Raw genomic sequence first — 26,267 nt, 5'->3', positions numbered from 1 at the left:
TGGAGGAAATGGTGATTCACGACCCCCATCTTCACCTTCTTCCTCTTCATCCTCGTCTTCTTCTGTTCATAAGCATAGATCCTCTGGAAAAAGTCCTTTTTTGAAGCTTGATGTAAAATTCAAATTACCTATGTTTAATGGTGAAGTGAATGCATAAAAGCTTGATAACTGGATTAGGCAGTTGGAAGTTTACTTGAGGATCCAAAATATGCATGATGATGCCACAAAGATTCAGTTGGCTTCTTTGAGAATGGATGGAGCAGCATTGGTCTGGTGGGAGGCCAAGACTAAAGAGGAGATCAAGAAATTTGGTAAGGTTACCTTAACATGGCCTGAATTTCTGTTAGCCATTAAAAAACAGTTTTATCCTCTTGCTCACATGCAGAAAGCCATTATGAATTGGCAAAATTTCAGACAACTTAAGGGTCAGAGTGTCCAAGACTACACCCAAGAATTCAGGAGAAGAGCTCTCTTGTTAGGGGTAGATTTACAGACCCAAGAAACCTTGCTGAAATACATTGGTGGCTTGCATAGCTACCTTAGACACACCATCTTGATGTTTAACCCTACTAGCCTGGACGAGGTTTGTGTCCAAGCTACCCATTTAGAGGCAAGGGGAAAAAACACATTTGAAGAGGGTAGAAACAAGCCCCCCAAGGGGAAAAACAAAGAGAAAACCTCCAAGGGAAAGGGAAAAAAGAATGCATTTGTCAAACAGGAGAGTGAGAAAGTGATCTGTAAACACTGTTCTAAACCAGCCATGAGGAGAAAAACTGTTGGAAACTACATCCTGAAAAAAGACCTCAATCTAACAAATCCAAAGGGAAACAGAAAACTGCTGCTACTACATCTACACCACAGGATTTAGGGGAAGATTCAGGTGATGAAACCAAAATTGCAGCCATGGGTTTGAAAAACTTGAAGGGAAAAGAAATTGAAACTCAAGCCAACACTAGTACCTCAAACTGCCATGTACAAGCTCCTAATGAGGAAGAAAGAATTGAACTGTTTCATGTGAGGGTGATTTCAAAACATACTAAAATTTACACACTTTTTGATAGTGGGTCACAAGCAAACCTTATATCAGAGGACTTGGTCAAGCAGCTTAAACTTGAGACCGTTCCACATCCGAAGCCATATCCACTTGGATGGATTTGCAAGGATGCAAATTTACAAGTTTCAAGAAAGTGCACATTGCGCTTTGCAATTACTGCAGATTTTATTGACACAGTTGAACTTGATGTGGTACCTTTTGATATAGCAGGAATTGTTTTGGGAAGTCCTTACTTGTTTGACAGGAAAGCTATCTTTCATCACCATGAAAACAAATATCATCTTTTCAAAGATGGCAAGGAGTTCATTGTTAGAGCTCATCACAAGAAGACAAATATAGCGATGGCGAATGCAGGACAGGTAAAAAGGCTGGTCAATTCAAGTAAGAATTTTGTTTTTCTTATGATTAAGCCCAAGGTTGATGTGAATCATGAGTCATTTGACAATTGTGATCCAAAACTTAAATCAGATCTATATGATGTAGTTGATGCATATCATGAGATGTTTCAGGAGCCAACAGGTTTGCCTCCTAAGAGGGAGATTCAACATGAAATCCATTTGCATCCAGATTGTCCTCTTCCAAACATAGGCATGTACCACATGTCTATTACGGAGAATGCTGAAATAAAGAAGCAAATCAAGGACTTGTTGGACAAGGGTTTCATAAGGCCAAGTACTTCGCCATGTGGGTCACCGATTGTATTGATTCCAGATAAAGATGGCACTTGGCGTATGTGTGTTGATTTCAGGGCATTGAACAAGATAACGGTAAAGAATCGTTACCCACTCCCAAGGATAGATGATTTGCTAGACCAGCTGAAAGATGCTCGATATTTCACTAAGCTAGACTTGTGCAGTGGATATCATCAAGTAAGAATTGAAGAAAGTGACATTTGGAAGACAACCTTTAAAACCAAACAAGGACTCTTTAAGTGGCTTGTGATGCCGTTTGGTTTGTGCAATGCACATGCAACTTTCATGCGGGTAATGGATGATGTCTTGCGTCCTTTTCTTGATGATTTTGTTATTGTCTACTTAGATGACATCTTAATTTTCAGAAAGTCTAGAGAAGATCATGTCATGCATGTTAGGAAAGTGCTTGATGTTTTGAAGAAGAATCAGTTATTTCTTAAAATGTCAAAGTGTGAATTTGGAAAGACTTCTTTGGTTTATTTGGGACACATAGTAGGAGGAGGTGCTTTGAGAATTGATCCTGCTAAGATTGAGGCTATTGTGAAGTGGCCTACTCCCAAATCCATAACAGAGGTAAGAAGTTTTTTGGGTGTAGCTCAATATTGGAGGAAGTTTATCTCTAACTTCTCTTCTATAGCAGCTCCTATGCATGCAGTGACAAGTGTGAAGCATGCTTTCCAATGGGGAGGCAAGTAGCAAAAAGCTCTCAAATCTTTGAAAGAGAAGATTAGTTCAGCTCCAGTCCTTGCATTACCGGATTTGAGACAGCCATTTGAGATACAAACTGATGCTAGTGATTATGCTATGGGTGCAGTTCTTCTACAGCATGGTAAGCCTATTACTTTTCATTCTGAAACTTTTAATGGTGTTGTTGTAAATTATCCTACATATGATAATGAGTTGTATGCATTGGTACAAAGCGTCAAAAAGTGGAAACACTATTTGATGGGCAAAGAAACTGTTATACATACCGACCATCAGCCCTTACAGTACTTGCAATCACAAAGCAAGTTACAACAGTCACGACACTTCAGATGGATGGGCTTCTTGCAACAGTTCCATTTGGTAATAAGGTACAAGAAAGGTACTTTGAATAAGGTTGCTGATATGATTTCAAGGCCTATTATTGGTGTTGTTACTTTATTTAAGAAGGATTCCATTGTACATGATAGTTACATAGAACAATATGCATCTGATGATGACTTTAAACATGTGTATGCTAACTTGAGTAAAGGGAATCATGTAGAGGAAAATGACTATCACATGCATAACAATTTGTTGTTTCATTTGGGCAAGTTGTGTATACCACAGGGGGAGAGGATAAATGTCATAAGAGAAGCTCACTCTTCTCTTATTGCTGGCCATTTTGGTGTGAGCAAAACAGTTGCACATCTATAGAGGTATTGCTATTGGCCTCGCATGGTAGATTCTGTTTCAAGGTTCATAAGAGGATGTTCATTATGTGCTACAAGCAAGCCTAGCAATAGGAAGCTTGGTTTGTATACTCCTTTGCCGGTACCTTCTAGACCATGGGAGAGCATCTCTATGGATTTTGTAGGAGGTTTGCCAAAATCTAGAAAGCAGCATGATTATTTATATGTAGTAGTTGATCGTTTCAGCAAAATGTGTATACTTATGCCTTGTAAGAAAACTATAACTGCTGAACAAACTGCTGAATTATTTTTTCATCATGTATGGATTCACTTTGGTTTGCCTACTTCCATTATTAGTGACAGGGATTCTAGATTTGTGGGGAATTTTTGGTCCAACCTATGGGAGATGATGGACACAAAGTTGAAGAAAAGTACTGCTTTCCATCCGCAAATAGATGGACAAACCGAAGTTGTGAACAGAACCATTGTGCACCTCTTGAGAGGTTATTGCAGCAAGCATCCCAAGCTTTGGGATGAACATTTGCACTACATACATCATGCTTACAATCGTGCCAAGCACTCTTCCACAAACACCTCATCGTTTGAAGCTTGTTTTGGTTACTTGCCAAAATCACCTCTTGATTTCATTCTTGAGAAAGATGTCGCCATTGAGGGACATAGTGATATTGACAAAGCTCGTTCATTCATTGAAAGAATTCAGCAAATACATCAGCAAATTCAAGAACAGCTTGAGAAGAGTCAAGGCAAGTACAAGGAAAGACACGACAAGCATAGAGTCGATCACAAGTTTCAAGAAGGGGATGAGGTATGGCTGTACATTAGTAAGGAAAGGATGCAAGGAGAAGGTAAAAATCTGAAGCCTATTCGTTATGGTCCATTCAAAATCCTCAAGAAGGTTGGAAATAATGCTTTTCAATTAGATTTGCCTTCCTACATGCAAGTGTATTCTGTTGTCAATGTGGAGAACTTACGTTTGTATGAACCTCCTTTGATTGCTGATCATGAAAATGCTGTTCAGCTGCCATCTATAGAAGATTTCTCGCCAGAATTCTTAGATGAGCTGAAAGAAGATACAATCCTTGACAAAAGGACACGCACTTCAAGGAGGGGCAGTGTAGATTATGTTCGGGTTGGTTTCAAAGGCAACAAACCGAACAAGGCAAAGTGGATGGAGGTGGACAGAGTGAGGGAGCTGTACCCTCACCTCGTTAACAGGTAGTTGAAGGCTTTTGGGGTCCAAAAGCTTCCCAATGGGGAGGCGTGATCAGGTGATCATGTCCTAAGTGTCGTAAAATGCTCAAAATTCAAAGTGCTCAGAACTAGTTCAAAGTGGAATCACTGGAAAGTGCTCGTCCTCCTGATTCCGCCGCCACGAACGGTTCGAAAAACGGTCGCCATATGAGGATGTTATGGCAAAAAGAAGAATTTCTCAGTAACATTGGAATTTGGAATTTTTGAAAAAGAATTAAAAAAAGAATATTCCATAGAATATTCCACAGAATATTCTAGGGAATATTCCCTTTTTGGCAACCAATCACAGGTTGCCACGTGGCAGGCCCGGAGGCCGCCACGTGGCCCCCAGGATGATGTCAGTATGTGCGCATTATCAAAATTTTTGGTTGAAGCGTGGTTTGAACCCGCAACCTCTTCCCCACCAGCCAAGCGCTTTACCAATGCGCCACAAGCATCGCATGTGTAATGAAGCGGCGGAAAATGTTTAAAAAATTTGCAAGAGTCTTTGGTGGGGGCCGAAGGGGGCCAGCCCCCTACACGTGACCTCAGGCCGGAACCGCAGGCCTAGTCCATAACCCGCCAGCACATAACGGTTATGTGTAAATACGTGGTCACATTATATTTGGCGGACAAGGTGGGTTAATGCTCAGTTTTATTAACTGTTCCTTAAAAGGCATGGCACAAACTCTGAGATTAAACCGCTGACTGTTCACATGATAGTTAACATAACTGCAGTTCCAGCAAACCATTACGGTTATTCTGGCGGGATTCTTGGCGGACCGCCAAATTTGGCGGACCCGCCATAATTGGCGGAGTTATCTGTAGTTAACTAAAGTTAGCTGGAGTTCTTTTAGGCTAAACTGGAGGGGATCATTAAATGGCCATAACTTTGGCTAGGAAAGGCGGTTTTGGACGAATTTTTTTTTTATTTTTGGTATTTTTGACCTTCTGAAGCCATGGGTGCAGGTCTTAAAGCCATCTGAGGTCATTTGTAGAGGTTTTGGAACCGTGAAAGTTCTAGGAGCCACTAGGGCCCAGTTTTGTGAAGACTGTATAGGGTTGCAGGTATCCATTGGAGGTGATCCAATAGTCAATCCTGAAGGATTCAAGTGTTCTGAATCCATTTTTACCATATATTTCTCCTGTAGATGCTTCTATTCAGCTGTATTTTCAATTTGAGCATTTAATGAAAACAAGGACAAGCCCATTTGGGAGCTTTGGACCCAGCAGACGTAGCCCAGGAGGGGTGAACTGCTTTATCAACTTCTTTTGCATCTGTGGTTGAATTATTTTGCAGAACAAATTCGTTTTAGTGTGTTAAACAGTAAAAGGAAATAAATCTGCTATGCTTAAATGGATCATGAACAGCTGAAAATTTCATTTGTTTTCTTTCTGCAAGACATGGAAATCTTTTAAACATGTATATTTCTGAATTGAATACCTTGCAAACAATTTACAAGTAGTTTCAAATTCAGATCATTTTTTGATCTTGCAGATGAGATATCCTCCCCGAACTACGCTAAGGTATGTTGGTTTATTGTGATTTGGTTTAGCTGACATGATATACCTTGCAAGAAGAATATCAAAGATGACTAGCGAGATGGTAGACTACAGTTCCCGAGACTCTCCCTACGGGTCAGATGAGCAACGTGGTGTTGGGAACTCTTCTGATTTGGAAGATACACTGAGAATATTAAAGGGATAAATAAGGAGCTATAAGGCAAATAATGACAAAATCATACATGCATGGGAGAAAGAAGCAGATGTAAATGTAGTGATACTTCAAAGTTTGTCAGAATTGCAGCGATAGGGACCACTTCGGATCAGCCATGAGCAGGAGGAAAAAACTAATGGGGCATATGGAAGTAGGTCTTATGGTGGTCATAGGTTAGATAGAGATGATATGGTTAGAGATGGCAGATTGTTGGATACTACGAATAAGAGAGGTGATAGACATAAGTTCTATTCTAGTTCTGGTTCTGACAGGCATGATGATTGACATCATTATCATCCTTATAGGAGGAGTGATAGGGATATTTTCTGGACGAGTTTAAGAAAGAAAAACCACCTATATTTAATGGAGAGATGAAGAAATCACAAGATGCAGAGGCATGGTTGCTTGGTATGAGGAAGTTCTTCAGGTTGCATGATTATTCAGAGAACATGAAAGCCAGAATAGCTACATTCAGTCTCAAAGGTAAAGCAAATATTTGGTGTGAAGATGTGAATAATGTCATAGGTATACATGAGGAGGACTTGACTTGGAATGGTTTCGAGCGACTATTCAAGAAGAAGTACCTACCAAAGAGATACTTTGATGAAATGGCAAAATAATTCTATGAGCTAAAGATGGGATCAATGACAGATGAGGAGTACACTAGAAAGTTCTTGGAGCTACTGAGATATTTGCCTTACCTCAAGGAGGAGAAGGCCAAGATTTACAGATTCACTAGTGGGTTACCAATGGCATTCAAAGAAATGATTGAGTTCGATAAGCCTAGATCATTGGAGGATGTCATCCAAAAGCTAAAGAACTACTATGAGCAATCGAAGCACAGATATGAGATTAAGCCAGATTGGAAAGGTAATGCAAAGAACAAAGGAAAATGAGACAAGAAACGGGCAAGACCTTAGGATTCAGGTAATAAAGAGAATGCAGTTCCATATAAGAAGTTCAATGTGTCTGACAGGGGACAGGGACATTGATATGAGGAGAAGAACAAAGACGCAGGCTAAAAGCCTGTAAAGTGTTGAACTTGTGGCAAAGATCATCATAGGAGATATTGTCCGCAAAATCAGGGTGGTAGGCATGAGATATATATAGTGCAGGGGAGGCACAAACAGTTGGGGATGTTGATTAGAGTGTTCCTCGTATCTGTGCAGCGCTGGATAACAGCCAAGAAAATCATCAGGAATCTATCATTGAGATGGATGGTAAGCTTTATGATAAAGTTGTTCTAGTTTGATTGACCTTGGATCTAATTATAGTTATGTTAGTCCTAACTTGGTGGAATAGTGTGGTTTGAATAAAGAAGTGCATGCAGAGTCTTGGTTAGTGCAGCTTGCTACAGGTACAAAGAAGTGAGTTGCCCATTGGGTAAGAGCTTGTTCATTTGATTTGAATGGTATGCCTACCTCAGCACATATGAATGTATTACTGTTGGGTTCATACAATATGTTTTTGGGCATGGATTGGTTGTACCTTCATAGGACCAAGGTGGATTGTTATGACAAATCCATTGAGTCCTTCGATGACCACGGGGAACAAAGAGTTTTTCGAGGTAAGAAGAAAGCGACATCAGTTAGGATGATGACAACTATGCAGGAAAACCATAGTCGCAGGAAAGGATGTGTGTTATTTTCAATGCACATTTCTAGTGAAAAAGGTAAGGAAGTTGAGGATGAAAATGCTTTGAGCAGGTACTGAGTTATACAACATTTCCAGGATGTATTTCCTGAGGATATTTCATATTTTCCACCTCACAGGGACGTAGAATTTTCTATTGAGTTGGTGCCAGAGGTAGCTCTGAAATAAAAGGCACCTTATAGGATGAGTACACCTGAGTTGGTAGAGTTGAAGCTGTAGTTGAAGGAAATTTTGGACAAGGGATACATTAGGCCAAGTGTATCACCATATGGCGCACCAGTATTGTTTGTAAAGAAGAAGGATGGTACTCTCATATTATGAATTGACTACAGGAAGTTGAACAAAGTGACCATCAAGAAAAGGTATTCGTTACCAAGGATTGATGAATTGTTCGATCAATTGAAGGGAGCAACAGTGTTCTCGAAGATTGATCTAAGATTTGGATATCATCAAGTACACATTAAGGAAGAAGACATCTACAAGATAGCATTCCGGACCAGGTATGGGCATTAAGATTTTGTTTTAGTTCCATTCGATTTGACTAATACTCTAGCTATTTTTATGTGCTTGATGAATAATGTGTTACATCCGTATTTGGATAATTTTGTTATTGTGTTCATTGATGACATATCGGTATATTCTAAAAATTAGGAAGAACATGTTGAGCATTTAGTAGTAGTGTTGAGATTGTTGAGAGAGCATCATTTGTATGTTAAGCTCAACAAGTGCAGTTTCTTTCAGACTAAGGTACACTACTTGGGACATGTGGTTTCCAAGGATGGCATAACAGTGGATCCAAAGAAGATAAGAGTTATCATGGAGTGGGCATCTCCTAGGAATGTGGGGTAGGTGAGATCTTTCATGGGGTTGGTAGGCTATTATAGGAGGTTCATTAGGAACTTCTCGCGGATTCCTTATCCTATTACGTCATTGCAAAGGAAAGGTAAGACGTTTGAATGGACAGAGGAGTGTGAGGCCAATTTTGAGCAGCTTAAGTAGTTTTTGACACATGCACTAGTGTTAAAGATTGCATATCTGGACAAAGAATTTGTAGTATATAAAAATGCTTACAAGAGAGGACTTGGTGGAGTCCTTATGCGGGATGGACATGTGGTATGTTGTGAGTCATGAAAACTGAACGAGCACTAGCAGAACTACCCCACCCATGATCTTGTGTTGGCAGTGATCATACATGCATTGAAGATGTGGAGGAATTATCTTCTTGGTAGGCGGTGTGTATTGATGAGTGATCACAATGGTTTGTGGTATCTATTTGACCAACCGAATCTGAATGGCAGGTAGGCTTGGTGGTTTTCCATAATCAGTGATTTCAATTTTGAGATTAGATATATCAAAGGTAAAGATAACATGGTGGAATATGCTCTGAGAAGGAAGATATAGGTAAATCACTTAGCAGCTATGAGCTCCTATGGGACAGACTTACAAGGTAGGATCTTGTAGGCAGGTCAACAGGATGTCAGGTATATGGAGATTGTGCACAGGTTGCAACAGAGTTCAAGTAGTGGTACAGGTTGGTAGTACAGGTATAGGTACATATGGTAGTATAGGTATAGGTACAAGTGGTGGTACAGGTACATGTACAGATGCAGGTGCACAAGATGTGGACTATCGTCTCACGACAGAAGAATTGGTTAGATTTAGATATAAGAGATATGTGTGAGACAGTAGTGAGCTCAAGAAGGTGATCTTGAGGGAGTTTCATGTGAAACCATATTCAGGTCACCCAGGCTATTAGAAGACATTGACTGCAGTGAAGAAATTTTATTATTGGCCAAATTTGAAGAAGGATGTAGAAGAGTTTGTGGCTAAGTGTTTTGATTTTCAATAGGTGAAGGCATAGTGTAAGCATCCAGGTGGACTGCTACAACTGATTGTGATTTCAGAATGAAAATGGGAGGTCATTTCCATGGATTTTATCACAGGGTTGTCGAGGACAATGAGACAACATGATTCCATCATGGTAGTGGTGGATAGGTTGAAAAAGGTAGCACACTTCATTCCAGTGAAGTCTACATTCTCAGCGAGTGATGTAGCATAGGTATTCATCAGAGATGTGGTCAGATTGCATGGAGTTCCAAAGAATATTGTGTCAGACAGGGATGTAAAGTCCACTTCCAAGTTTTGGATGAGTTGTTTGTAGGTTTGGGCACAGAGTTGGCCTTCGGTACAACTTACCATCCTCCGTCAGATGGAATAAAATAGAGGGTCGACAAGATATTGGAGGACGTGTTGAGGATGTACGTAATGCATTAGCAATGGACGTGGGAAGAGTATCTTCCACTGGTAGAGTTCGCTTACAACAATGGATATCAGGAATATTTGAAGATGAGTTTGTTTGAAGCATTGTATGGGCAAAGCTACAATACTCCCATTAGTTGGAGCGATCTAGTGAACAAGGTGTTGATTGGACCAGACATGTTGGCGGAAATGGAATAGGAAATGCATGTAATCAAGAAGAATTTGAAAGCAACACATGATAGGAAGAAGAGATATGCATATCAGAATAGGTTGTTCAAAGAGTTCTAGGTCGGGGAATAGGTGTACTTGTGGATCAAAACGAATAAGATCTCTTTGGGGATTGGGTCATGTGCCAAGCTGGCACCCAAGTTTTGTGGACCTTTTAGGATTATTGAGAGGATTGAGCCAGTAGCCTATCGACTTGCACTACCTCCGAAAGTGAAAGTCCATGATGTTTTCCATGTGTCACCACTTAAAAAGTATGTTAAATATGTTGATGATGTGATTTATTGGTTTGTATTGCAGGTGGAGCCAAATGGAGAATTCCAATTGGAGCCTCAATGTATATTGCAGAGAAAGATGCTCATGCTCCAGAACCGAGTAATCGAGTAGGTTAAAGTGAAATGGGAGAACTTTGGGCCCGATGAAGCTACATGGGAGGTGGCGGATCAAATGCAGACTATGTATCCTTCATTGTTTGTCGGTTGAGGCAAAGCAGTTTTGGTATGGTGTTTTGGTATATGTATTTGGTACATGTAATGGTGGTTTTAGTACACACACACACACACATATATATGTGTGTGTGTGTGTATGGATGTAAATTCTTCCATGAGCTATGTTATAAATCTCTAATAAGCGGTAAGGGTGTCATGTCATTATGATGTTATACTTGTTATGTTGTCATGTTGGTTTATTTCTCAGCAGGATTATCATTGCAAATACTGCATCGAGCTAAATTATTAAGCTCCATGGGAAATATGTCTTTATTATAGCAACCTTGTTGGTTGTAGGTGTTGTTGAACACTTAGGATGATGTTCCCCCAAGGGGGAGGGTTCAGTAACAACCCTGGTGAAAAATTTCATGTAATAAAACTTAATAAAGGAAAAATAATAACCACGGTTGATGGGACACTTATTTTAAGTTGAATGTTGGGCAAAACATCCTAGTGTGGGTGTTCATTGGTTTATTATGGCTAAGGAAATTGGCAAAGGCAATGGCTAAGGCTTTGGAAAGGCAAAATGACATTTTGGCACATTTATTTATGAAAAATAATGGAAATTAGGAGAAAAGGGAGGTGAAAATTCATAGGTTGCATATGAGGAGGAAAATGAAGGAAAATAATGGAAAATGAAGAAAATAGAGGCCTCATTAATAAAAAAGATTATGAGGATACATTCACAGACTTTTTTCAGTTCAGTTCTGGAGCTCTCTCTATTCTCTCTCTCTCTCATTCTTGGACACTTAGAGTTTTCTTGGAGCACTCTTGGAGGGTGTGGCATACTTGAAGCAGGAAAGCGCAAGAGGATATCGGGATCACCAGCTACAACGAACTTTACTTGCAGGGACTGAGTTGCATTCATGTTTTCCTCACTAGTTTTGGCATGAATGGCATATGCATGTGGTCTATTGGTCATGATTTGTCACTGGCATGGGGGATTGCCTCAATTGATAGTGGATTTCCTAGGCTTGTCGTTTCCTAGATAGCCATGGTGTTATGGGTTTATTATCTATTTTTCTGGTTGGTTCTCATGCTTCATTTAGCTTAGTTTGAGTTACTAGTTCCTAGAAGCCCTGTAACAACTTGGGTTGAGTTACTAGTCCTGGAAGCCCTAGTTGGACAAATGCTATGGAAGACCTGTAACAATTTGGGTTTAGTTACTAGTCCTAGAAGCCTTGGTTGGACAAACACTCTAGAAGCCCTTAGTGCATTGATTTGCTATACCTGGAAGCCCTGGTTGGACAAATGCTTTGGAAGGCCAGATTAAGTTGTCGGTTGAGTTACTAGTCCTCAAAGCCTGGGTTAGAACGAACGCTCTTGAGCCCTGGAAGGCTTGGGTAGAGACCAATCTAATGACGGTTTTGTGATGTTCGACCGTGAGGTGGAATCACTGTTTGATGGGTTGAGGTGGTTGGCCTCTGGAAGCCTTCGATGGTTTTTTATTGATGTGTTTTCTGAGATCCCACATTCATGCTTTGAATATGGCATGGGGATGACTGGATGAAGAGAGTTTTGGCTCAGCCATGTCTATGGTCGGGTGGTTCATGGAAGCCCCACAACTAGTTGGCCTTTGCATCATTAATATGAGGTTATTTCTACTTGTTATTCTATGAGTATTGTACTGGTTTATATGTGCATCATACGATTGTTGTTTCCTTAGTATTTTTGTGGTTATTATGCTAGTTATGATCATGTATTATGACAGTAGCTATGTATGGCTCTCATCATGTTATCAATTGTAAATGAATGAACACTATATCTATGGCCAAATAGATGAAATGGCAGCTAATGTGTTGATGCATCAATGCTTCTTACGATTCTCAGATGAGTACAAGACACTTATGCATAGATCTGTTGTTTACACCTATAGATTACATATTTGTGATATGTTTGACGAAATGCCTATCATGGTTAGTAGGGGTCCAATCAAGGGCTTGTTCAAGTAATTGCATTTGTATCATCATTCCATTTTTATCTTTTTGTTCTAAAGGTGTCATGAATTATGAGCAGTGACCTGAGCTCTAAGCCTGAAAAGTGGCTCAAATCCCGGGGGCAATGGCACAACACTGAGAAAAATAGTCCCTGGATGCTGGCCTGCCATGCTGAGGGAGCGTCCAAAACCCACTGAATGCTGGCATGCCCATAGCATGGGAGAGTCCGAGGGTTAATTGGTCTAAAATCTCAGTGGGACTCAAGGGTTGGTTACCTAAGAGGTTGGGATGGTTCCTAAGACTCTTGTTGTTGTTGTTGAAGGTCTGTATGGTTGTTTCCGTCGGTTCCACTTCCTTAATGTGACTTAGGAGGTCGAATCATATCATAGTAACTTCTCATCACATGTTTACTCTGGTTGCACAGTTACTTGGGTAGATGTGAGAGGAGGATGTTATAGATATCAAACCCGCATGCATAATAATAGAAAGTGTAAATAAGGCTATGCACTACAAGAAAAACCATGTCACATTCTAAACATTAAGACCTAAAGTGCAACAAATAAGGAATTGAGTCTCTAAAAGTCTCGCTATAAACTGTTGAGGTGTTCCAAATGATGTCATAAATACCACTAATGTAAGTGACCTTTCTTAAAATCAAGATAAATTATGTGCATGTGTATCTTCCAATATTTTAATCTTGGGCATGTGAACAACACTTCCTCAAATGTACTAAACCTCTTAGCATGTGAATTGGCTCAATTTCAATGATGAATATGCAATTGTCATGTCTAGGATTGAAGATATGATTGCATCATTATAGAAAGAAGAAATAAAGGTTATAATGTGGAAGCCATGGAAATCCCTCCAACCCAAGTGCAGTCACAAAAATACAACCCAACAATGCCATGATGATGTTATGATGCATTATCAGTACCATAACATGTTTGTGGAAATGCATCTATAAGATACGATATTGTTTAAACCAGGCTGGGGCTTTAATAAACCATCTAAGGTTTCAGGTGTGCATGAGAAAGATAGAAATACATGAACCCTAATGGATTTGAAATGGATTAGGATGATGGTGAAGTGAAGTTATCAAAAGAAGGTGTTCCCATAAACCCCAATGCTATTGATGTGATCATGCTTCGAGATAATTCAAGAAGGGAAAATATGAAATGCACCATGTAAGTGGTTACACCAATAGGGTTTAATGGGAATGGGTCATGGGGAGATTGACCAGTTCCAAACCCGACCATAACCTGTGGAAAAGTTCACAGGATTTTTTGTGAGGAGGAAAATGAAGGAAAATAATGGAAAATGAAGAAAGTAGAGACCTCATTAATAAAAAGGCTTTTGAGGATCAGTTCATAGGCTTTTTCCAGTTCATTTTTGGAGCTCTCTTTATTCTCTCCCTCTCTCATTCTTGGACACCTAGAGTTTTCTTGGAGCACTCTTGGAGGGTGTGGCATACTTGGAGAAGGAAAGCACAAGAGGATATTGGGATCCCCATCTACAATAAGTTTTTCTTGCAGGTACTAAGTTGCATGTATTTTTTCCTCACTAGTTTTGGCATGCATGGAATATGCATGTGGTTTGTTAGTTATGATTTGTCACTGGCATGAAGGATTGCCTATATTGACAGTGGATTTCCTAGGCTTGTCATTTCCTGGATAGCCATGGTGTTGTGGGTTTATTTCTTTGTTTTTCTAGTTGGTTCTCATGCTTCCTTTAGCTTAGGTTGAGTTACTAGTTCTTGGAAGCCCTGTATAGCTTGGGTTGAGTTACTAGTGCTGGAAGCCCTGGTTGAACAAACACTTTGGAAGCCCTGTAACAGCTTGGGTTGATTTACTAGTCTTGGAAGCCTTGGTTTGAAAAACGCTTTGGAAGCCCTTGGTGGGTTGAATTACTAGTCCTGGAAGCCCTGGTTGGACAAACACTCTAAAAACCCAGATTAAGTTGTGGGTAGGGTTACTAGTCCTAGAAGCCTTGGTTGGAAGAAACGCTCTTGAGACCTAAAAGGCTTGGGTAAAGACCAATATGATTATGGTTTTGTGATGTCCGACCATGAGGTGGAATGACTGTTTGATGGGTTGCGGCGGTTGGCCTCTCGAAGCCCTGGATGGTTTTAGATTGATGTGTTTTATGAGATCCCACATTCATGCTTGGAATATGGCACGGGGGTGACTGGACAAAGAGAGTTTTGTCCCAACCATGTCTACGGTCGGGTAGTTCATGGAAGTCCCACAACTTGCTGGCCTTTGCGTCATTAATATGAGGTTATTTCTACTTGTTATTTTATGAGTATTGTACTGGTTTATATGTGGATCATATGGTTGTTATTTCCTTGGTATTTTTGTGGTTATGATGTTAGTTATGATCATGTATTACAACAGTAGATATGTATGGATCTCACAATGTTCTTACTTGTAAATGAATGAATAATACATCTATGTCCTAATGGATGAAATGGAAGCTAATGTGTTGAGGCATCAATGCTTCTTAGCGATTCTCAGATGAGTATGAGACCCCTATTCTTAGACCTGTTGTTTAAACCTGTAGAATACATATTTGTGATATGTTTGACGAAATTCTTGTCATGGCTGGTAGGGGTCCAATCAAGGGCTTGCTCAAGTAATTGCATTTGTATCATCATTCCATTGTTATCCATTTTTTTATGAAGGTATCATGGATTATGGGCAGTGATCTGGGCTCTAGACTTGAAAAGTGGCTCAAATCCCGGGGATGATGGCACAACACTGAGCAAAATAGTCCCTAGACACTAGCATGCCATGTTGTGGGAGCGTCAAGAACCCTCTGGATGCTAGCATTCCCATAGCATGGGAGAGTCCGGCGGTTAACAGGTCTAAAAACTCATTGGGACTCAAGGGCTGGTTACCTGAGAGGTTGGGATGGTTCCTAAGAGTATTGTTGTTGTTGTTGACAGTATGTATGGTTTGTTCCCATTCATTCCACTTCCTTAACATGACTTAGTGTAGGTTTTAACCCTGTACAAAAATTATTTGCATACAAATTCTAAAGACAGAAAATAAACAATGATGAGAGCATAAAACATAAAACAGATATACACAGATATTTTTCCCTGGATCCCAAAATCGGGACTACCAGTTTGATTTTTCATTATATTCCTTTCAATGTTACAATATATATATATATATATGCCAAAGCATCGATAAACCCCAATCCATTGACCCTAGATCGTAGTTCCCTTAACCGGATCTACAAAATACCATGGATAGAAAACCATCATGCCCAAAACCATGTGCAAAATCCATGCACAAAACCATAGGTAGGTCCACCCACTTAATATAGGGTCCAAGAAAAAAAAATCTCGGGGCTACCACCCCCCTGCGAACCTCTTGACAAGGGGCGCTGCTGCGCCCAACACAACGTACAGTAGGGACTACCACCCCCCCACATGTGGGGTAGTTGTGGAAAGAATATAACACATACCTAAAATTCTCCGATTTGTTGTTTTCTTTCCACAAGAGAGCTTAGTCATTGGTCCAGCCCTGCAACGGCCATTGTTTCTCTACACCAAGAGAACTTCTAATTGCTCACAAAATTTGTCAATGAATCTGCAGTATTCTTCAAAGTATCCACCTTTACCAGCAACACCTTTTTATCCTCAACCATATCCCTCACAAAGTGATATTGAACATCAATGTACTTTGTCTTTGAATGATAAGTAGGGTTATTTGCTAATAAAATTGCACTTTCGCTGTCACAATCTATCAATATAGCTCATTGTACTAACCCCATATTTGAACATAATCTCTACAACCAAACTGCTTCCTTACTTGCATGAGTGGCTGCCATGGATTCTGCCTTTGTAGTTGAAAGTGCCACTACAAACTGTCTCTTACTCATCCAACTGACTGCACCTCCAAATAGGTTAAACATATACACACTTATAGATCTTATCTGATCCGAATCTCCAGCCTAGTCTGCATCAACAAAGCGAAGGATGTCCAAAACTATGTCTAATCCTTGTCTTCCTTGGTAGCACAAACCAGAATCACTCGTGCCACGCAAATACCTAAAAACGCACTTCACTGTTGTCCAATGTTCCTTCCCTGGTTTTGACATAAACCTGCTCAATACTCCCACTACATATGCAATGTCTGGTCTAGTATAGACCATTGCATACATAAGGGTACCGACTACACTTGCATATGGAACACGAGGCATGTCCTTTTCCTCTTTGTGTGTCTTGGGACACTGTTCAACAGATAAATTTACACCTACAGGAATAGGAATCTTCACTAGTTTACTATCATGCATATTAAACTTCTGCAGTATTGTCTCAACATACTTCCTCTAGTTTAACCAGAGCTTCCTCTTTGCCTGATCTTGTTTAATTTCCATGCCCAAAATATAGTTTGCAACACCAAGATCTTTCATGTTGAATTTATAGGACATTTGGGTCTTCAAATCGTGGATAATTTCCTCGTGATTTCCAACCAACAATATATCATCCACATACAAGACCAGATAAATAACATGGTCACCAATTAATTTAAAATACACACAATGATCTTCTTTGCTTCTAGTGAAGGCAAGTACCTGTATAAATGTATCAAATTTCTGATACCACATCCTTGGTGATTGTTTTAACCCATACAGGGAATTTTTTGACTTGCATACCAGTTATTTCTTACCCTTCACAGTTCTGGGATCATCATCAGTGATATATAAAGAAAACTTTGAACAGAAAGCAGATGGACTATACCTTTGTGGCTTCCTTCTTTCTCAAGCGCATCTTCTCACAGCTCGAGTTTCTGGCTCTTCATCTTCTGATTCTTGTTCTGTCATAGAATCTAATTCTTCCTCCTTTAGCTCAAACTCTCTCTTCTCAGGTTCCTTTGGTAGGACTTCATTTTTAATAACATCTTTCACCTCTCTAAACACCACATCTCGATTGTAACAACCTTCCTTGTTTCTGGGTTCCAAGACTTATAACATTTTAAACCATCCTTATACCCAATAAAGATGCACCTTTCAGATTTACTATCCAACTTTGTTCTTTTCTTTGGAACATGTACATATGCATCACATCCAAATACCCTTAGATGTGAAAGAGAAGGTTTCTTACCATCCCATACCTCTTGTGGAGTCTTATCCTCCAATGCTGATGAATGTGATATGTTGACCAGGTAATATGTAGTCTCCACCCCCTCTGCCCAGAATTCTTGTCCTAACTCAACACCACTGAGCATGCTTCTTGCCTTTTCCATTAACGTCTTGTTCATTCTTTCTGCAACTCCATTTTTTTGAGGTTTGTATGGAGTAGTCTTTTCTCGTTCTATACCACACTTCTTACAGATCTCTTCAAAATTCCTTCTTGCAAAACTCTCCACCGTTATCTGTTCTCAACACCTTTATCCTCTTCTCTGTCTGGTTTTCCACCAGAGCCTTATATTATTTAAACCTGTCAAAGACTTTAGATTTATTCCTGAGGAAATATATCCATGTATTCCTTGATAAGTCATTTATAAATGATACATAGTACATAGACTTACCTAGTGATGGAACTGAAATAGGTCCAAACACATCACTATGCACAAGCTCTAATATATGTTTCGCCCTCTTAGTACCAGAGGGGAAACTCACCTGATTCTACTTCCCATATACACAATTTTCATGGAAATAAAAATCCAGAGAGCAATTAGACATACCTTCTACCAGACCACCATGAACTATTCGAAGGCCCTTCTCTCCAATATGCCCAAGCCTTTGATGCCATAGCATGGTCTTTTCTCCAGAGACCATTAGATTTTTTGCTCCACTTTCAAGAACCACAAAACTGTTGCACCCATCAATAATAGTGCTACCCTGAATCTTGTATAGAGTTCCAATCCAAACTCCCCACATCAATACTTATGCTCCCCTAACCATCTTGCAGGTATCTTTCTCGAACACTGTTTTTACACCTACAACATCCAGCTTGCTTATAGAAATCAGATTTCTAGCCAATGCTTGAATATGCAGAACACTCGAAAGTGTTCTAATCTTTCCACCTTGCAACTCCAACTTGAATTTTCCACGACCAACCATTCTAGACTTCCCGTCATCCCCTAAGAAGACATCACCACCATCATATTTCTCATACTCGCAGAACCACTCTCTATGGGGAGTAAAGTGAAAGGATGTACCTGAGTCAATCAACCATGCCTCATGATCTACATGTATACTTGAAGAAGAAGCCAAGTACACATCCCCACCTTCATCTGATGTGGTTTTCGCCTCTGCAGAAGGAGCATCATCAGATCCCTTTCCTTTCTCAGGAGCTTTAGATTTATAGTCCCTTTTGAAGTGCCCTTCCTTTATGCATTTCCAACGCATCTTTACAATTTTTCCTGGAGATTTAGATCTCCCTCTATATTTAGATCTCCCACTCGAAGAATTATTTTTGTTTCTGTTCTGGGACTGTCCTCGTACAGATAAGGCATTACCATTATGGCCCTCCATATTTTTCCATCTTATCTCCTCCGACAGCAAGGATGAGACTATTTCATCAAACTGCAAGGCAGTTTCATTACTACCTATTACAACAACCAGACTATCCCACGAATCTAGTAGAAAACACAACAAATTGATGCACTTATCTTCATATGAAATTTTAATATCAACAGATAATAACTGACTTACCATAGTATTAAAGGCATTCAGATGATTTTTCAATGAGTCAACATATTTCATCCTCAGGTTATACAACTTTTTATGTAGGAAGAATTTATTCACCAGAGACTTAGATTGGTACAAAGTCTCTAATTTGTCCCACAAAGCCTTCACTGAAGCTTCCCCTCATACATTCAACAATACTAAATTTGAGACACAATCGTATTGTGCTCTTTACCTTTCGATCCAACTTCACCCAGTCTTCAACTGACATTGTTGTTGGTTTAGTACCTAGATCTACCGCGATCCAATGATCTTTATCCGCCAGCAAATCCTCCATGTTGAGTTTCCACAACTCAAAACTCTGACCATTAAATTTCTTGATCTCTATCTTTCCACTTATCGCCATCTTCTTTCACCACAAGAATAGATCCCACAGATCTCCCACTGAACAAGGTCTACCACAAGCCTGAGAAAAACCCCTCAGTAGCCAAGGCATCCCCTTGAAGGCGAAACAACTCTGATACTAAATGTAAGTTTTAACCCTGTATAGAAATTACCTACATACAAATTCTAAAAACAAAAAATAAACAATGGCAAGAGCATAAAACATAAAACAGATATACACAGAGATTTTCCACTGGATCCCAAAATCAAGACTACCAGTTTGATTTTTCATTATATTTCTTTCAATGTTACAATACATATATTTACATGCCAAAGCACCCATAAACCCCAATCCATTAACCTTGGATTAGAACATAATCGTAGTTCCCTTCATTGGATATACAAAATACCATGGACAGAAAACCATCATGCCCAAAACCATGTGCGAAATCCATGCGCAAAACCATAGGTAGGTCTGCCCACTTAATATAAGGTCCAAAAAAAAAATTGGGGCGTTGCCTCGGACGGTAGCCCCATGGCAAACCCTTTGCCAGGGGGGGCTGCTGCCCCCTGTGACCCCCTCGCACGTGGGGTAGTCGTGGAAAGAATATAACACACACCCAACACTTAGGAGGTCGAATCATATCATAGTAACTTCTCATCACATGTTTACCCTAGTTAACCGGTTACTTGGGTAGATGTGGGAGGAGGATGTTACAGATATCGAACCTGCACACATAATATTAGTAAGTGTAAATAAGGTTATGCACTACAAGAAAATCCATGTCATATTCTAAACATTAAGACCTAGAGTGCAACAAATAAGGAATTGAGTCTCTAAAAGTCTCACTATAAATGATTGGAGGTGTTCCAAATGATGTCATAAATACCACTAATGTGAGGTGAATTTATCGATAGAAGGTGTTCCCATAAACCCCAATGTTACTGATGTGATCATGCTACGAGATAAGTCAAGAATGGAAAAGATGTAATGCACCATGTAAGTGGTTACACCAATAGGGTTTAATGGGAATGGGTCATGGGGAGATTGACCAGTTCCAAATGCGACCATAACCTATATGAATTTAAGAAAGCAGAGGGTTGCCGGGGAACCCAAAATTTTCAGTGTTGTAGTAGTGGCTATAACAGGAACAACATGCAGAAACTTATGTGCTTCCTCCTATAGTATATCTAAAATATGGTGTCATGTCATTCAAACCAGATCTCATATTTGAGTTTTGAAGCTAATTCAAAAGATCACAGGCATGCATGTGAAGAACCAAATTCTCGACTACTTTTGACATAGAAGTGACACCTCATGAATGATCTCTTGGGTGATCCTACCATGAGATCACAATTTGAAGAACCACCTCATGCACTCACAGCTACGAAAGTAGTTATTCCCATGCATCGTTACATGGTTCTAACATCCAACCATCAAACTTATGTAAAAGTTGAAAGGAATCCTTTTTGGGAAGTAGTTATGGACGAGGAGTACAACTCCATCATTAAGAACAAAACTTGGAACTTGGTTCCACTTATTTCATATCGTAAGCTTGTCTAATGCAAGTGGGTCTGCAGGACAAATAAAATAGGAAATGGACTTGTGAGAAAATACAAAGCAATGTTGGTGGCAAAAAGCTTTCAGCATGTTCATGGCATCTATTATGATGAAACCTTTGCTCCAGTGGCCAAAATGGACTCTATTCAATTATCTTTCCATTACAACAACAAGAAGGTGGGAGGTTCACCACATGGATGTGAAGGATGCATTTTGTTCACAGTGATCTCAAAGAGGAAATTTACATGGAGCAACCACAAGGGTATGTAAAGAATTCATCTTTAATTTTTTGCCTCAAAAATTCTCTTGATGGCCTCAAGTAGGAAGCTAGAGATTAATATGCTAAAATGGATTACTATTTACTCTCTGAACATTTCGTTAATGTAAATCTAATTCTAATTCTTATATCCTAAGAAAATCTTATTCTCTGTTGATCATAGTGCTCTATGTAGGTGATCTACTAATCGCAGGTAGTTCAACCTCAACCATTGCTACAGTCAAAACCACTTTACATGACAAGTTTTCCATGGAAGATAGGGTCTAATACACTTCTTGGACAAGAAATCAATTCGAATGATTTAGGGATCAAAATTTCTTAGTCCAAGTAAGTAGGAAATCTCTTAGTTAACTTTCACATCATCCATTGCAAGCCAACAATTACATCTTTTTTATCGGGGGTACACTTTGAGGATGGAAGGGATATACCGTTGGTTGATTGCGCCATGTAGAAACATCTAGTGGGGAGTCTCCTCTATCTTACTCACTCTTGTTTAGATTTCTCATATGTAATAGGAACAGTTTCTAGATACATGTAGGAGTCGCATGAATTGCATTGGAAGGTTGTCAAGTGCATATACAAATATGTTAACGGAACCATAAGATATGAGCTTCATTTTGCAAAAAGATGTACTTTTAATCGCATTGGCCAATTGATTTAGATTGGGCTAGCAATAAAATTGATTGCAAATCCACTTCAGGAAATGTTCTCAATTTGGGTTTTGGCCCCATTTGTTAGTCCAACAAAAAGCAATCCGTGATTTCTTTATCATCAATAGAAGTCGAATTCATAAGTGCAATCAACATTTCCATTCATGCCATTTGGTTGCAAAACTTCCTCAATGAGCTTGGTATCATATTTCATCGTTTAACCGTTATCTAGTGTGACAATGAAAGCACACTAAAGTTTTGCAGAGATCCAATGCAACAACAATAAACATAACACATCGAGATCCACATGCACTACATCTGGGAATTAGTACATGATAGAGTTATTAAGTTCTAGTATTGTCCCACTTCTAAATAGATCACCAACATCTTCATGAAGAATTTTACTAAGGAGAAGTTTCACTTTCTCGGAGAGCATCTTGGGGGGAAGGACATAATTACCTAGGAATTGTATTGCTTTTTCAATATTGCTTCTTTTTTTTTCCTTCTTGTGGTTTTCTCTCTTTCATCTTCTTGGAGCTCTTCTATGCCACTTAAATGCATTGTAAAATTGGTAGGTTACATGGTTTCTTGTTGGGACCCATTTTTGTTCAATCAATTGATCATTGCATGACTAGTTAAGAGGACTACATGTGAGTATTCTTTATTTCATGTCCAGATCTCTCTAGATTCACTAGTACTAGATTATTTCATCAATGTAGAATATATTGCATTCAATTGTATTCTTTGGTAATTTTCTTTTTTGTGTGTATAAATAGAATTCATTAATTATTTCCTTTATCATTTTTTTAAATCTTTTTTCCTTTCAAATTGTGTTCATTGTTTTCTACAAAGAAAATTTTAAAGATAAAATTTATCTCAATATTTAGAAACTTTACTAAATTTTATTAATCTTTAATATGCAAATTGTAAAATGTTTAGTCATTTTTTATTATAAATATTTAAATTTATAACTATTTTATATAATGTTTATAAAATATTAACAATTTTAAAAATAAAATATCAATCATTTTTAGAAAAGATAAAAAGTCGTGAAAAAAACATAGAAAATTAGATTAGCCCTTGGAATTTTCCATCCGGCTAAATCCAATCAATGCAACTACAATATCACACTCAAGTTCATGTTTCAGTGTTTAAAAATATGATTCAATCCGAGCAAGTTCCAGTCCCTGTTTAATCTGCTTTGTCTCTCCTTTCAAGGTTGCAGTTTCATTTTCCAACTTGCTCTACTTGTCTTTTATGGTTTTAATTTCATTTCCAACCTGCCACGCCTGTGTCTTTCAGGGATTCAATTTTTGTCTCCGAGTAATTTTCTACCAAATGACATATTACAGGGGTGAGCACACATGCTTTCTCGGCTGAAAGAGGTTTTCGTCAAGGATGCTCCCTGTCTCCCTTATTATTCATTCTAGTCATGGATACCATTAGTTTCCATCTGAAAAGAGCGGTTGTTGCAGGAAATATCAGCCCACTCCCCATATCCAGAGGTAACTCTCTTACACACAACCTTTTCATGGATGATGTTCTACTGTTTGCTATGCTTTGTAGACAATCTTGGCAGACTATGCATGAGATTTTAAAATCTTTTCAAAGGGCCACAGGCTTATATATCAACGAAGGGAAATCCTCCTTTCACTTCGATAAGGCTAATATGGATGAGATGGAATATATATCTCGGTTATATAACATTCAGGCAGTTTCCATCAAAGAGGGTATCAAATACTTGGGATACCATCTTAAGCCCACGGGCTACAACATTTCTGACTGGTCATGGATCATTAACAGATTTTACAAGAGAATATCAGGGTGGGAATTTAAATGTTTATCTTTCGCTGGCAGAATGATACTCTCACAATCGGTTCTTGCATAGATTTCTGTTTATTGGGCACATCTATTTTACATTCCTTCAACTACCATTAAAAAATTAAACAGTATAATGGCAACCTTTATCTGGGGAGGATGCAAGGATAAGAGGAAATACCATCTTACAAAACTGGAAAAAATCTCCCTCCCAAAAAAAATGGGGGGTTGGAGCTTAATGAATCTACATCTTTTTGGCTTGGCACTATTATGAAAATCTTTATGGAGAGCGGTTTTTGGGAAAAGTTTATGAGTCAAGCTATCGAAATGAAATATCTGGGGAATAAAGATGTCTATTATTGGTACAGGAACAGATTTATGTGGCCCTCACAAGGATCGGCGATTTGGAGAAGTTTTCAAAAGGTCCTCCCTTTTTTCTACAAGAATATAATATGGAAATTACACACAGGAAACAAAATACTTATCGGATTTGATGCTATCATGGGGGTAGAGATGGATCCCCCTATCGCTCCACAACTTCTCTCGACCCTTCACCAAAAAGGACTCTTCTACTGGGCACAAGTAATAAAAGAATGGAAGGAAGCTATTCCACAATGGAAATCGAATAGAGAGTTGGGCCTGGAGGGAACAATGGCTGCCCAATGGAACAAGATTATATGGACTATGAAAAATGCTGGGATATACAAAACAGAGGACAGTGATAGCATTGTTTGGCAGGTAAAGAAAGGCTGATCCAATGTGTTAGTGAGAGATATATCTCTCTCCATGATTGAACAGCAAAGAGAAACTTCCCAAAAACTTTTTCCATACTCTTTATGGAAGGTTGGCTGTCCTCTAAAAATAGTACTGTTTTCGTGGTTAGTTTACCACGAAAAAAATCTCATGTGGGCAAATTTATAGAAAAGGAGCTGGCATGGACCAGCCATATGCATAATCTGCCTATCCGATGCAGAAGATAATATGCACATATTTCTAAAATGTCCACTAACTCAGAATTTATGGAAGCGAATGGCCTCTTATTTTGGTTTTCCTGAAATTTCACATCCCTCCATAACAGATGCATATGAATGGTGGGGTTCACAGAGAACAATTTGGCGTCCCATTCCACTAATTGTCAACTGGTTCATATGGAAGTGGAGAAACAACTGGATTTTTCAAAACAGCAAGGAGGAATTTGGGCATATATTTGATAAGATTATCCCCTTCTACTTTTCGATACTCCCAAACATTCCTCAACAGATGAAGCATCAAAACACAGTCTCAGGTGCACATCAGCTTTTCTTCCCACGGGCACACTTTGATGGTGCAGCAAAAGAAGGCAAATGTGCATGTGGCGTTTATATTGGTATGTCAAATGAATTTCAATACTTCATGTTTTGGAATTGTGGCAATGGAACCAATAACAACGCTAAGGCCATGGCTCTACATGGTCTGCTTCTTTTCTGCATATTCATGGACATTGGCCCTATCAATATATATGGTGACTCCAAAATAATCATAGAACACGTGAAGGGAAATCTATCTATAAAAAATGACAACCTCTCTGGATTGTTGGGCAGGATTACTTCTCTATGGAAGCCTTCACTATTCCCTATCACACATATAAAGCGGGCACAAAATGAGCAAGCAGATGAACTATCAAAGAAGGGTATGCAGTGTCCATATGGTAAGTGGCATCTGAGCATCTCTGCTGCATCCTCCACATACATCATTCAGCGCTTCTCAATGCCGGGTATTTAATATGGACAAAAATCTAGTACGCTTCATGCTCCTATTTTCTGGCTAAAAAGTCCTTTGGTCAGGTGTGTCCATAATTTTGAAATTTTTGGAATATTTCCTCTAGATGATACTGTCCACATACTTGAATATGATCTAAAAGATGTAATCACTGAAATATTCTCTGATTAGGAGACTATCCCTGGGATATAATTTTGCTGTTATATGTATATACAGATCTTTTTTTATTATAATATAATACTATACCGCCTTTTCTTCTGAAAAAAAAAACAAAATGTAGGTGTTTATTTCCGATATAAACCAGTAAAATGTAGATATATTATAATGTAGTATAGAATGAACAACAATAAATATGTTGCTTGTTAATGGGTATTAAATGAGTGAGGCCGCATAAGTTATTATTGGATAATTAATTTGTCAAAATTTAATGGTGCCAAAATCAACAGTGAGCATATACAGCATCAACATTTAATATTTATTTAGCTAATTTGTAAAAATCAACCGTGCCAAAATCCAACTTTGTCAAAA

This window comes from Pinus tabuliformis, chromosome J, assembly GCF_031772625.1.
Source record: "Pinus tabuliformis cultivar Carrire ecotype Pingquan chromosome J, CPIR1, whole genome shotgun sequence".
Lineage (NCBI taxonomy): Eukaryota > Viridiplantae > Streptophyta > Pinopsida > Pinales > Pinaceae > Pinus > Pinus tabuliformis.
Note: the sequence above shows the minus strand (reverse complement) of the source record.